This window comes from Odocoileus virginianus, chromosome 17 (genome assembly GCF_023699985.2).
Source record: "Odocoileus virginianus isolate 20LAN1187 ecotype Illinois chromosome 17, Ovbor_1.2, whole genome shotgun sequence".
NCBI lineage: Eukaryota > Metazoa > Chordata > Mammalia > Artiodactyla > Cervidae > Odocoileus > Odocoileus virginianus.
This window is the reverse complement of record NC_069690.1, coordinates 33,595,742-33,606,219: the sequence shown is the minus strand read 5'-3', so window position 1 is coordinate 33,606,219 and position 10,478 is coordinate 33,595,742.

Here is a 10,478-nt window from a genome sequence, read left to right as displayed (position 1 = left end):
GAACAGGGCAACCTCTCTGAAATGGGTTCATGAATGTGAGCTCACAAGTGCCTGGCTTAGGGCCTGGCACTCACTAGATGCTCAGCAAGTGTTTGTGAACTTCCTATGGGAAACTGACCCTGGCTCACCACTCCTGGGTGTCTGGGTGCCCAGAGCACTTGTTCCCAAATGGGTCATGTGACCTTGGGACCTGCTGCTTACCCACCTGCAAAATGGGCAACAGCACAGACTGGAAGCCTGGTCCGGTGGGTTTTCTGGGTTCAGGCCCCTGCCAACCGCTGGGACTTGTGCTCCTCCCACGTTCCCCCCATACCCCCTCCGCACTGTTAGCGGGTTCTCAGTGCTGCCCCCTTGTACACACAAATACCCGTCCTACTGTGAGGCCTGCGCCTCTGCTGTTCCCTCAGCCTGATACATCTTTTTCCCCCAGCCTTCCTCCATGATTCCTGGAGCTGGTCCCTTTCATCCCATAGGCCTCCTCTTTTTTTTTTTTTTTTAAGATTTTTTTATGTGGACCATTTTTAAAGTCTTTATTGAATTTGTTACAATATTGCTTCTGTTTTACCTGTTGGTTTTTTGGCTGGGGGGCATATGGGATCTTAGCTCCCCAACCAGGGGTCGAACACTTGACCCCCTGCAGTGGAAGGTGAAGTCTTAACCACTGGGCCACCAGGGAAGTCCCCTGCAGGTATCCTCTTAAATGAACTACCTTAAGAGGCCTTCTGGCTATGCACCCAAATCAGTTGTATTCCTCTGCACAGCACTCATGCCGCCAACGCCTTTCCTATTTCCTCTGCTTTTAATATGACTCTCACTCTGGACCGTCAGACCATCCTGGGCAGGAATCTTTCCAACTCTCTCTCTGCAGCACTCCCGTTGCACAGCCCAGGGTTGTGGACATGTTATGCTATGTTGCACAACCCTGTTCCACATAGTAGGTGCCTAAAAAGTATGTGAGGAATGAACAAAGGAAGCGTGGACAGCATGCCGCAGACACTAGAAGCAACTCCTGTCCCAGCCCAGCCTGCTCCCGTGGCTCCTGACTCAGACAAGGCCTGCCATTGCAGGGGGTGACGCTTAGTCAGGGAGCCTGACAGGCAGCCGGGGAATCACAAAACTCCATGTGGGCTGCTATAAATAGACATGCGAACAAGGTGCCAGACTCCACCTGGGTGAGGTCAGGAAGGCTCCTCAGAGGAGCTGACTTTGAGACTGGGCCTTTAAAGACCAGGAGGAGCTCATCAGGCAGAGAAGCCAGAAACGGGGTTGGAGCTGAGCAGGGGATCGCCTGTGAGAGCCGGGCTTGGACGCAAAGCTCCTCGGTTGCAGCCGTGTCTGTTGGCCTCCCTCTGCCTCTAAGCAGCGCAGTGAAGCTGGGTTTCCCCGACCACTCAAAAGCCAGAAGGGTCTTTGGACAGGGTGCCTGTAGCAGAAAATAAGTCCCCAACACCCTTCCATGTGGACTCAGGGAAAGGGGTGTAGCCAGATCAGGATGTGGGCCCGGAGGTGGGTTCAGGGTGGGGGGTGGGGCTGGAGAGAGGATGGCTGAGCCCAGGATGGCGGCCCTCTGGGAGATGACTCTTGAGCAAACCTCAAAAGCGAAATGCCCAAATTAAATTATAGTCGCCAGGGGATGTGTTCCCGGTAAAGGAGGGAAGGGACAGGCCGGCGTTTGGGGGCGGGGCTGTGATTTTAGAGATGGAGGAAGAAGAGCCTCACTGCAGCCTCTGGAGGTGAGGGAGGGGAGGGAAGAGCACCCCAGGGAAGGGAACAGCGTGTGCAAAGGCCTAGAGGCAGGCGCCCTGCACGTGTTCCCTCACGCCCTCGGCCCCCTCCCACTCGCAAGTGCATACGTCCCAGATACACATGCAGACGGTCGTGAGCACAGCGGGGTGCACAAGCGTCTACCTGTCCGCGGAGCGGCCACTCAGGCTCAGACACGTTCACAGACACCATCCACACGCACATCTGGGCACACTCGCAATTACACACTCACGCACGCACACGGCCCTGATGCCGCAGGGCACCCTCAGCTTGCGCCCACAGTGCCCTCTGGTGGCCAGTCCTGGCATGGCGGCTGGACGTCAGCTGGTGACTCTATGGAGACCTGGACACTGACAGGACCTCCTCTGCTTCCCCTCCCCGTGCTTCCTCCCCCAGTTCCTCCGCAGCAGCCAGAGAGCCTTTCAAAACAGGGCTGGCCAAGCCCAGACCTCAGCAGAGAGCCTCCCCAGGGGTCTCCCAGGCCCAGCCACTCCCAGCCCCAGCTCTCCTCCCTGAACCTTCCTTTGCAAAGGCTGTTCCCTCGGCGGGGAATGCCCTTCCCTGCCTTTTCCACCTGACTCATTCCTACCCCTCAAGGCCAGTTCTGAAACAGGGAGGGGAGGCTCTCCCTGGCCCTCCCCCCGAAGGACCCCAGCTCTGCCAGTGGCTGCAACCCCACCTGTGTCTCCAGCGGAATCGAGTTTCTCCAAGGTGGGGGCTGAGTTCTTTCTGGCTGGAGGTGGTGCTTTAGGGCTGGAAGTAGTTATCCTTGAGCCTGGAAAGAGATGGGAGCCTCTTACTCATGGTCAGGCCTGGATGCTGCAGTCTACACAGAAGGAAAGGTCATGGGCGGGGGTGCAGGAGCTCACCTGCTCTATCTAAGCTAACATCACTCTTGAGTATCAATGGTGAATTCACACCAGTTAGGTGGCTCTATGAGAAAAACAGCAAGTCTTACTATGTGCTAATCCCTCGAAGCGCACCGTTTTGTGGGCTCACTATAATCAAGCTCCATGGAGGCATGCCTGCTCTGGTCACTGCAGTGTCTCCGTCACACCACAGGTGCACCGTAAAGTCATGTGGAAAGGAAGAAGGCCCACTTTCTGCAGCAAGGTGCACACTGCCATCCTCATCTCTGTGTAACAGACGAGAAATGGAGGCTCAGAGAGGGGCAGGAGGCTGCTGGTAGTAGCATGGCTGCTGTTGGAATGGCCAGAGGGAGATAGAGTTTTCCCTGCCCAAGCCTCCATTAAAGCAGTTTGTGACATGCTTCTGGGCAAATCACATCGCACCAAGCTCCTGCCACAGCTTTCTGGGAAGATGCCAAGCACTTTGCTTCTGACTGAGCCCTGTGGTCTGTCCTGCCCAGGACCCTGCAGGGCTTCTCAGATACCCAAGGCATCCCCCCAGGAACCTTCCAGGTGCCAGGGGCCTCTGAGCATCCCAGGAGCCCTGGCCTGGAGCCTGTCTGTCCCCAAGTCCTCGTGTGTAGCACTGCATGCCCAGGAGGCAGGGACAAAGTTTCACTGAGAGGCATTGCACTACAAGTCCAAGACTTCACGTGACCTGGCAAGACCAGTGTGGACAGACCGTCATCTCACAGAGGAGGAAACTGAGGCTCAAGGCTTCAAGCATCTGGCCCAGGTCCCACCACCAGGAAGGATGAAGTCAGGCATTTAGCATCGACCAGGAACAACCTGCTATATACCAGGCATTTTACTAGCAGGCTCAACACAGAACCCATAACCTGAGAGCTGTTCTCATCCCATGGTTTGGGGGAGAAGTACAGCAAACGCAGAGTCAAGCCACATGCCCAAGATCACAGGACCAGGGGGAAGAGAGAAAGAGCTGTGTCCAGACTGGGCTGATGCCACTACCAAACATATCCCAGTATCTGCTTGCAAAGGGCTGTTTTCTGATCTGAGGGGAGTCCTGGCTCCACCAGGAAGTAGCTGAGTGACCTTAAGCCAATCACCTGTCTCAGTCAGGCCTTGGAAGTGATCACATCCTTCTCTCAAGTATTTGTGTCCCCTGTCAGCCATCCCCAGGCCTGGACTCACCCCCCACCCCACAAGGGTCTCACCGTCTCACTGGCAGTATCTTCCAATCCCAGCAGACTCTGACCGTTACCAGCTTCTTCCTTAAGTTATGCTGAAGTTGCTTCTTGGAGATATTAGACTCAACTCCGTCCATCTGTCCAACACATATTTCCTGAGCACCTATTTGTGCATGATACCATGTTAGGTGCTGAAGGAGCAGTGAAGAACAAGACAGACAGGGCCTCTGCCTTCATGGAGCAAGTCTTCTAGAGGAGATTGAAAAAGAAACCAAATACATCAGTGGAAGTAAATCTATAAAATAATTTCAAATAGTGATAAGAGCTAAAAACAAAGTAAGCAGGGCAACATGACAGGGTGGCTTCACTAGATGGGTGACCAAGGAGGCCTTCCTGGAAGAGGTGTCTTCTGAGCTCAAACTTGGGTGACCAAAAAAAGCTATGTGAAACTGGATGTAGGGGCCAACTTAAATTAGTTAATGGCACACAGCAGATGCTCAGAGAAAAGATGAGGGGGACTCCTACCTAGCTAACCATGAACTGAGCCAGGATATTTTTCTCTCTTCCCTCCCAAATCCCCACTAAAATAATAGTAAACTAAGAAAACTTTAAGGTACAAACTAAAAAGCCTCTTAATGAGGGTGAAGGAAGAGTGCAAAAGCTAGCTTGAAACTCAACATTTGGGGGAAAAAAAAAAGCAAACAAGGATCACGGCATCCAATCCCATTACTTCATGACAGATAGAAAGGGAAAAAGTGGAAGTAATGACATATTATTTTCTTTGGCTCCAAAATCACTGTGGATGTTGACTATAGCCATGAAATTAAAAGATGCTTGCTCCTTAGAAGGAAAGCTATGACAAACCTAGACAGTATATTAAAAGGCAGATACATCACTTTGCTGACTAAGGTCTGTATAGTCAAAGCTATGGCTTTTTCTAGTAGTCATGTGCAGATGTGAGAGTTGGACCATTATAAAGAAGGCTGAGCACCGAAGAAGTGATGCTTTTGAACTGTGGTGTTGGAGAAGACTCTTGAGAGTCCCTTGGACTGCAAAGAGATAAACCAGTCTATCATAAAGGAAATCAGTCCTGAATATTCATTGGAAGGACCAATGCTGAAGCTGAAGCTCTGATACTTGGACCACCTGATGCGAAGAGCTGACTCATTAGGAAAGACCCTGATGCTGGGAAAGATTGAACGCAGGAGAAGGGGACAGCAGAGGATGAGATAGTTGGATAGCATCACCAACTCAATGGACATGAGTTTAAGCAAACTCCAGGAGATAGTGGAGGGCAGAGGAGCCTGGCATGCTACAGTCCATGGAGTTGCAAAAAGTCAGACAAGACTTAGCGACTTAACAATAAAACACAAACTCACAAGAGCAAAGAGAACAGGAAAGTCAATGACAGAGAAAGAATCTACAAAATTTTTGAAGTTTTCAAATGAATAGAAAAATGGTAACCAACTTAGTAGAGGGGAGGAAGGTGAAATTAATGTCTGCAGGGGAGGAAGCCAATCTGAGGCCAAACACCAATACAATACCAATATACCAATACAGACGTGCCCTTGGACATGGCAGCCTGGGAAACACCAGGTCCCGATGAGGGTGGGAATACAAGTAAGGATGAAAACAAAATAAGCTAAGAGTTTGTAAAAGGAGCAGTTATGCCTTCCAACTTCCTAGAACTGAAGGCTATGAGTCCCAGGTTGAAAGGACCCCTTGAGTGCCCACAGGGATGTAAGAAGAAAACAAGTCAAAGATTAATTCCTGGAAAAACAACACAAAATAGAAAGTGTAGTCATAAACTACTGCACAGCTCAGCTGTGAACAATATTTACATAATCACAATATGCAAACCAAAGCACCAAATGCTGATGTATCCGAAAAGAGAGTGGGCACTGGGGGAGGGGAAATGCAGGGATCCATGTGTAAGTGACTAAGTCTTTGTCTGCAGTAGGAAGCGTCAGACACTGTCTCACACTTAAAACAAGCGTGTGTAAAAAAAAAAAAAAACAAGCGTGTGACTGAGAAGTAAGGGGGCTACGAGGATTGGAAGCAGTCCCACGAGAATGTCAGCTGAGGGAGCATGTGTTGAGGTCTCTGCTGCACCCCCAGCACCTAGAGCCCAGCATACAGTAGGTGCTCAAACAGTTCCTGTTTGTCCATAGATATTCCCGTTCTCCAGATGGTTCTTGCAATGCTGTCTGACTTCTAGGTGACTGTATGGCTTCTAGGAGAATTGGAAGTCAACTCAAAGCAGCACTTAAAGGCCAGCGTGTCTGGAGCAGAGCTCAAGCAGGAGATGAGGATCGGGGAGTGAGAGCCTGAGGCTCGGAGGTCAGCAGGCCTAGGTCGTGGAAAGCCAAAAATGGAATATTTTTAGAATATCTGGACTGTCCAGCCTGCCAGCCTCACCTCAGGAACAAAGATGCAAGTCTCCCCAGAGCCCTGTGGACCAGACGCCCTCCCACAGCCTCTGTGGTGCTGCCCTGCGGCCACGCCTGGCGCCGCCCTTCTGCCCACAGCCTGGTTTCCAGTGGAGCCTGAGTGGGGCGCGGGTCAGGTGGGCACAAGGCCAGCGAGCAGTCTGCGGGAGCGGCGGGGGGAGGAATCCAGGCCAAGCGGCCATTAGACTCCCAGTCAAGCCCCAGATCTGTCCAGCATGGTGCTCCATGGGGCACTGTGACAAGTGCTTTGCAGCAGAAAATGCTATAAATGTCGACTTTTTTCCCACCAGCGCACTCCCCTCCAGCTGCCCAGGCCCTGCACTAGGACTGTTTCTAATGCCCTCGAGATGCCCAGCTCCTCAGACAATCCCTCCTAAGCAAAGATTCCCACCAACCTAGGTCTGGGGGCTACTATGCTTGGGGCAAGCCCAGAGGTGGTGGGAGGGGTGCTGGAGCTGGCACCCTTGGGCTGCTCTGTGAACGACCAGGGCACCAGCTGCATGATGACCTTGCTGTTGGCAGCTCTGCAGCATCAGGGGCGGAGGGCAGCACACCAGCTCCTCCTCAGGGACCACATGACCCATGCCTGGCCTCCTCCGGCTGGTGAAAAGGCCTGTTTCTGCCAGCTGGTTTGTGCCTTGTTTGAACCATGGGGAGCATTTGCCCAAAGTTGCAACCTGGTCCGAGTTGCAAGGTGGGAAGGTAGGAAGTACTCCAGACCAGCCCTAGTGATTTCTGGGCCTAATTTCACAAGGAACGTGATTATTTTCTTGATGCTTTTCTTATTAAACATTGCTGCAAGAATTATGTACTTTTGAAAGTGTGAAAGTGTTAGTCGGTCAGTTGTGTCCGACTCATTGCCATCCCATGGTCTGTAGCCTACCAGGCTCCTCTGTCCATGGAATTCTCCAGGCAAGAATACTGGAGTGGGTTGCCATGCCCTCCTCCAGGGGATCTTCCCTACCCAGGGATTGAATCCAGGTTTTCTGCATTGCAGGCAGATTCTTTACCATCTGAGCCACAGCAATTACCCTCCACCATGTTACTTTTAATCTAAATTAAATATATAGTATTTTAACATGCTAATGAAGTCAATTCATATATAACTTTGATATTTTAATGTAAACAAGCAAAATGGCATGATTATTTTTAACTCTGGCTATTTTTTGCAACCAAACCCTGCCTCTTACATGCAGCCTTCCTGGATTACCCAAACTGATCCTCAAAAGACTTGACCACAGTTAGTGACTCAAGACTCCAGTGATGTCAGGGGTTGAGTATATGTAGTGGTTTGGGTGGGGGGAGGGGGGAAGATGGTCGTGGCCAGTGTCCCCTGATTCTAATCCAGTCCCATAGTTTTACAGGGCAAGGGTAAACAGTGGCTCTAAGATTTGACTCTGGGCTTGTTGTGGAATCCAGAGTCGCAAAACATACCTCGGAGGACACTCAAGACAGTGGAGTACAGTTTATTTTGCCAGCAGGTCCAAGGGGAATCAGTTCCCAACAAAGACCCTGATGTTTCTGAGAGGCCCAGTTTTATACCCCCCTCCCCTACTACGTGACTGGTTACATGTTAGCAACCTCTGTGTTGTATATGATTGAGTTTTACAGCAAGTAGGTGCTAGGAGAACAAACAATTAAGGTTAAAGGCGGGGAACAATGATGATACATCAAGTTGGGGGGGGGCATAGTTAATCTAACAGGGGCAGCCTAATCTCAACTATCTCCGTTTGCCATCTGTAGGGAGGGAAGTCTCCAAGGAGACCTGGTTTTTATTAGCATCAGTTTCCTCACTTTTGGGCAGGGTTCAGGCCTGGTTCACAACCTGTCTTTAAGATGGATGACAGGCTTCAAGATGGAGTCTCTCCTGCTTTCCTCACACTGGCCCCAGCAGGCTGAGTTCCAAGCCAGTGCCACTTTGGCAGTCCCCACACAGGTCCTAGCAGAAACAGATTGAGAAAGGAATGACCTCAGAGATGGGGAGAGTCACAAAATCCCTCTCTGCTTGTTTCCTGCTGCCTTACAACCCTAAACCACTGTTGTGGAATAACTATTTTCTGACACTGTCTCTGTCCTACCATGTCTGGGGCCTCCGCTGGATTCCTTCAGACAGTCTTCATTTCCATTCATTTCCAAGTCTGGCACCTGGGCCAGGAAGACTCCAGGGCTGGGCCCTGCGGGGATGCAGTGGGCTGGAGCCCCTCCACACAGCCTCTGCCCCTGTTCAGGGCTTCTGCGCAGGGAGTGGACAGAGGTTGGAAGCTGCCTGGCCCTTTCTGCTGCTGTTGTGTCTGCCTGACTCTACTGGCCAAAGCAACCGGCCTGGTTTTAAGGGGCCGAGACACTGAGGCTGCCCCACAGTGAGTGGAATGAGAATTGCAGCCATTTTTCAAAACCTTTCAAAACCCCTTCTGCAGCTTGCCAAGGGCAGCAGCCATTCACAGAGCTATCTACCACACTTTCCAGGGTGTCAGGGTGACTCACAGCGCGAGACCCCAGAAGGGACTTCCTCCTCCAGGGAGGAGGCAGGAGCAAGTCCAGGAGGGGCAGGAAGGTGGGGACGGGGTCTGAGAAAGATTCAGAGGCCTGAGTGGCTAGTGGGAAGAAGGGAGAGGATGAGACAGGAGGCCAACTCCAGGCCCTGGAGGAGGGTGCCAATCAAGAGATAAAACGGGGCAGGGCAGTAGGTGTGGGTAGAGAAGATAGTGAGCTTGGTAGGGAACATGCTGGACTGAAGATCTGATGGCTACCTCATCCTCCCAGGCTGAGTGCCAGCATCACCTCCCCCAGGAAGCCCTCTCTGCTGCTCCAGGCGGAATTACTGCTCCTTCCCCTGGCCTCCCAAAAGGGCTGTGCTGCCCTCATCCCACGAGGTCGGAGCCCTCAGTCCCAGGCCCGTGCATCTTTAGGGCCCAAGTCACCCAGGACAGGAGAAAGGCACCTCCAAGCTGAGGGGCCTTCCGCTGCCCCACGGGGAGGAGCCACACACTCTAGCAGCTGCCAGGAGCCTCACAGACAGGACTCCTGCTTCTCTGCCTCCGGCTAATTAAAGGACTTCAGAACGGCTCTGAGCTTCAGTCTCCTCCTCTGTAAAGTGGTGGTTTTAATGGTCTTCATTTTAAAAGTCAGGGTGAGGATCAGAGGTGCCTGGCACACAGTCAGAGCTCAGTGAGGCTAGCCTGTGAAACCAGCCGCCTCCTGAGGCTGGGCAGGGGCAGGCCAGGCATCACGTCTAGGGTTTTGAGCTGGACACCAGGCCCCTCCCTCGGGGTTGCCCAAAGGCCACAAGGGAAGGGCTGGTGGGAGGTGCCGCCCTAGAACTTATGGGGAGCAAGTGTACAAAAGGGCGCCCTCCCCCAAGCCCCAGGTTGTTCAAAATAGGCATTTCAGGGGATGGAACTGGAGGCAGCCTCCAGAGGAGGGAGAAATTTCAGTTTGAAATTCAAGCAGTGGTAAGACGTGAAGTGAAAAGTGTCCCCCACTCTTCCTCACCCTCCGAGAGCCCGCGGGGTGTGGCCAGTGTGCACCTTCACAGCACACTGTCCCTTTGTGACTCAGAGGCCACGGGTGTCCTTCCAGCTCAGCCTGGGGAGAGCGGCCATCCTCATCACAGCTGCCAACAGTGTTCACTGGGTGACTCTCCCACAAGGCGCTCGGTGGTCCCTGCTGAGGCATTTGGGTGCCTTCCAGTCTTCTGCACTGTTTGCTGTGTAAACACCGTGTTCCACCCACATGAGTGTTTCAAGGAAGACAGTCCCAAGGGGGCCAGAAAAGGGAACACACTCCTCCATGTAGCCAGATCTGACCACATCACCCTCCACTCCTCGGGGCCAGCAAAGGTTGTGCGTCAGCCACATCCACTGGAGGCTCTGCGTCAGCCACATCCACTGGAGGCTCTGCTGAATGGTGGGGGTGGGGGGGGGTGTTGAGTGGGGAGGGAGCAGGGAAGCACCCCGCACAGGTAAGGGTGCAAAAACAGAGATGTCACAATGAACTTGAAGGCAAAAGGGAAGTGGGGGTGCCATGACCAACTTCCAGTGGGCATCATCAGTGAGGTGCATGCTACCACCACCCAGTTGGGGCAGGCCCCACGGAGGGGACAGAGGCCACAGGTTCAGCCTGGCCCAGCAGGCAAGCGCTCAGGTTAAGTGGATACTGATTTCTTCAGTGAGTCACCTGGGCTCCCTCAGCCTCAGTTTCCTCATCTG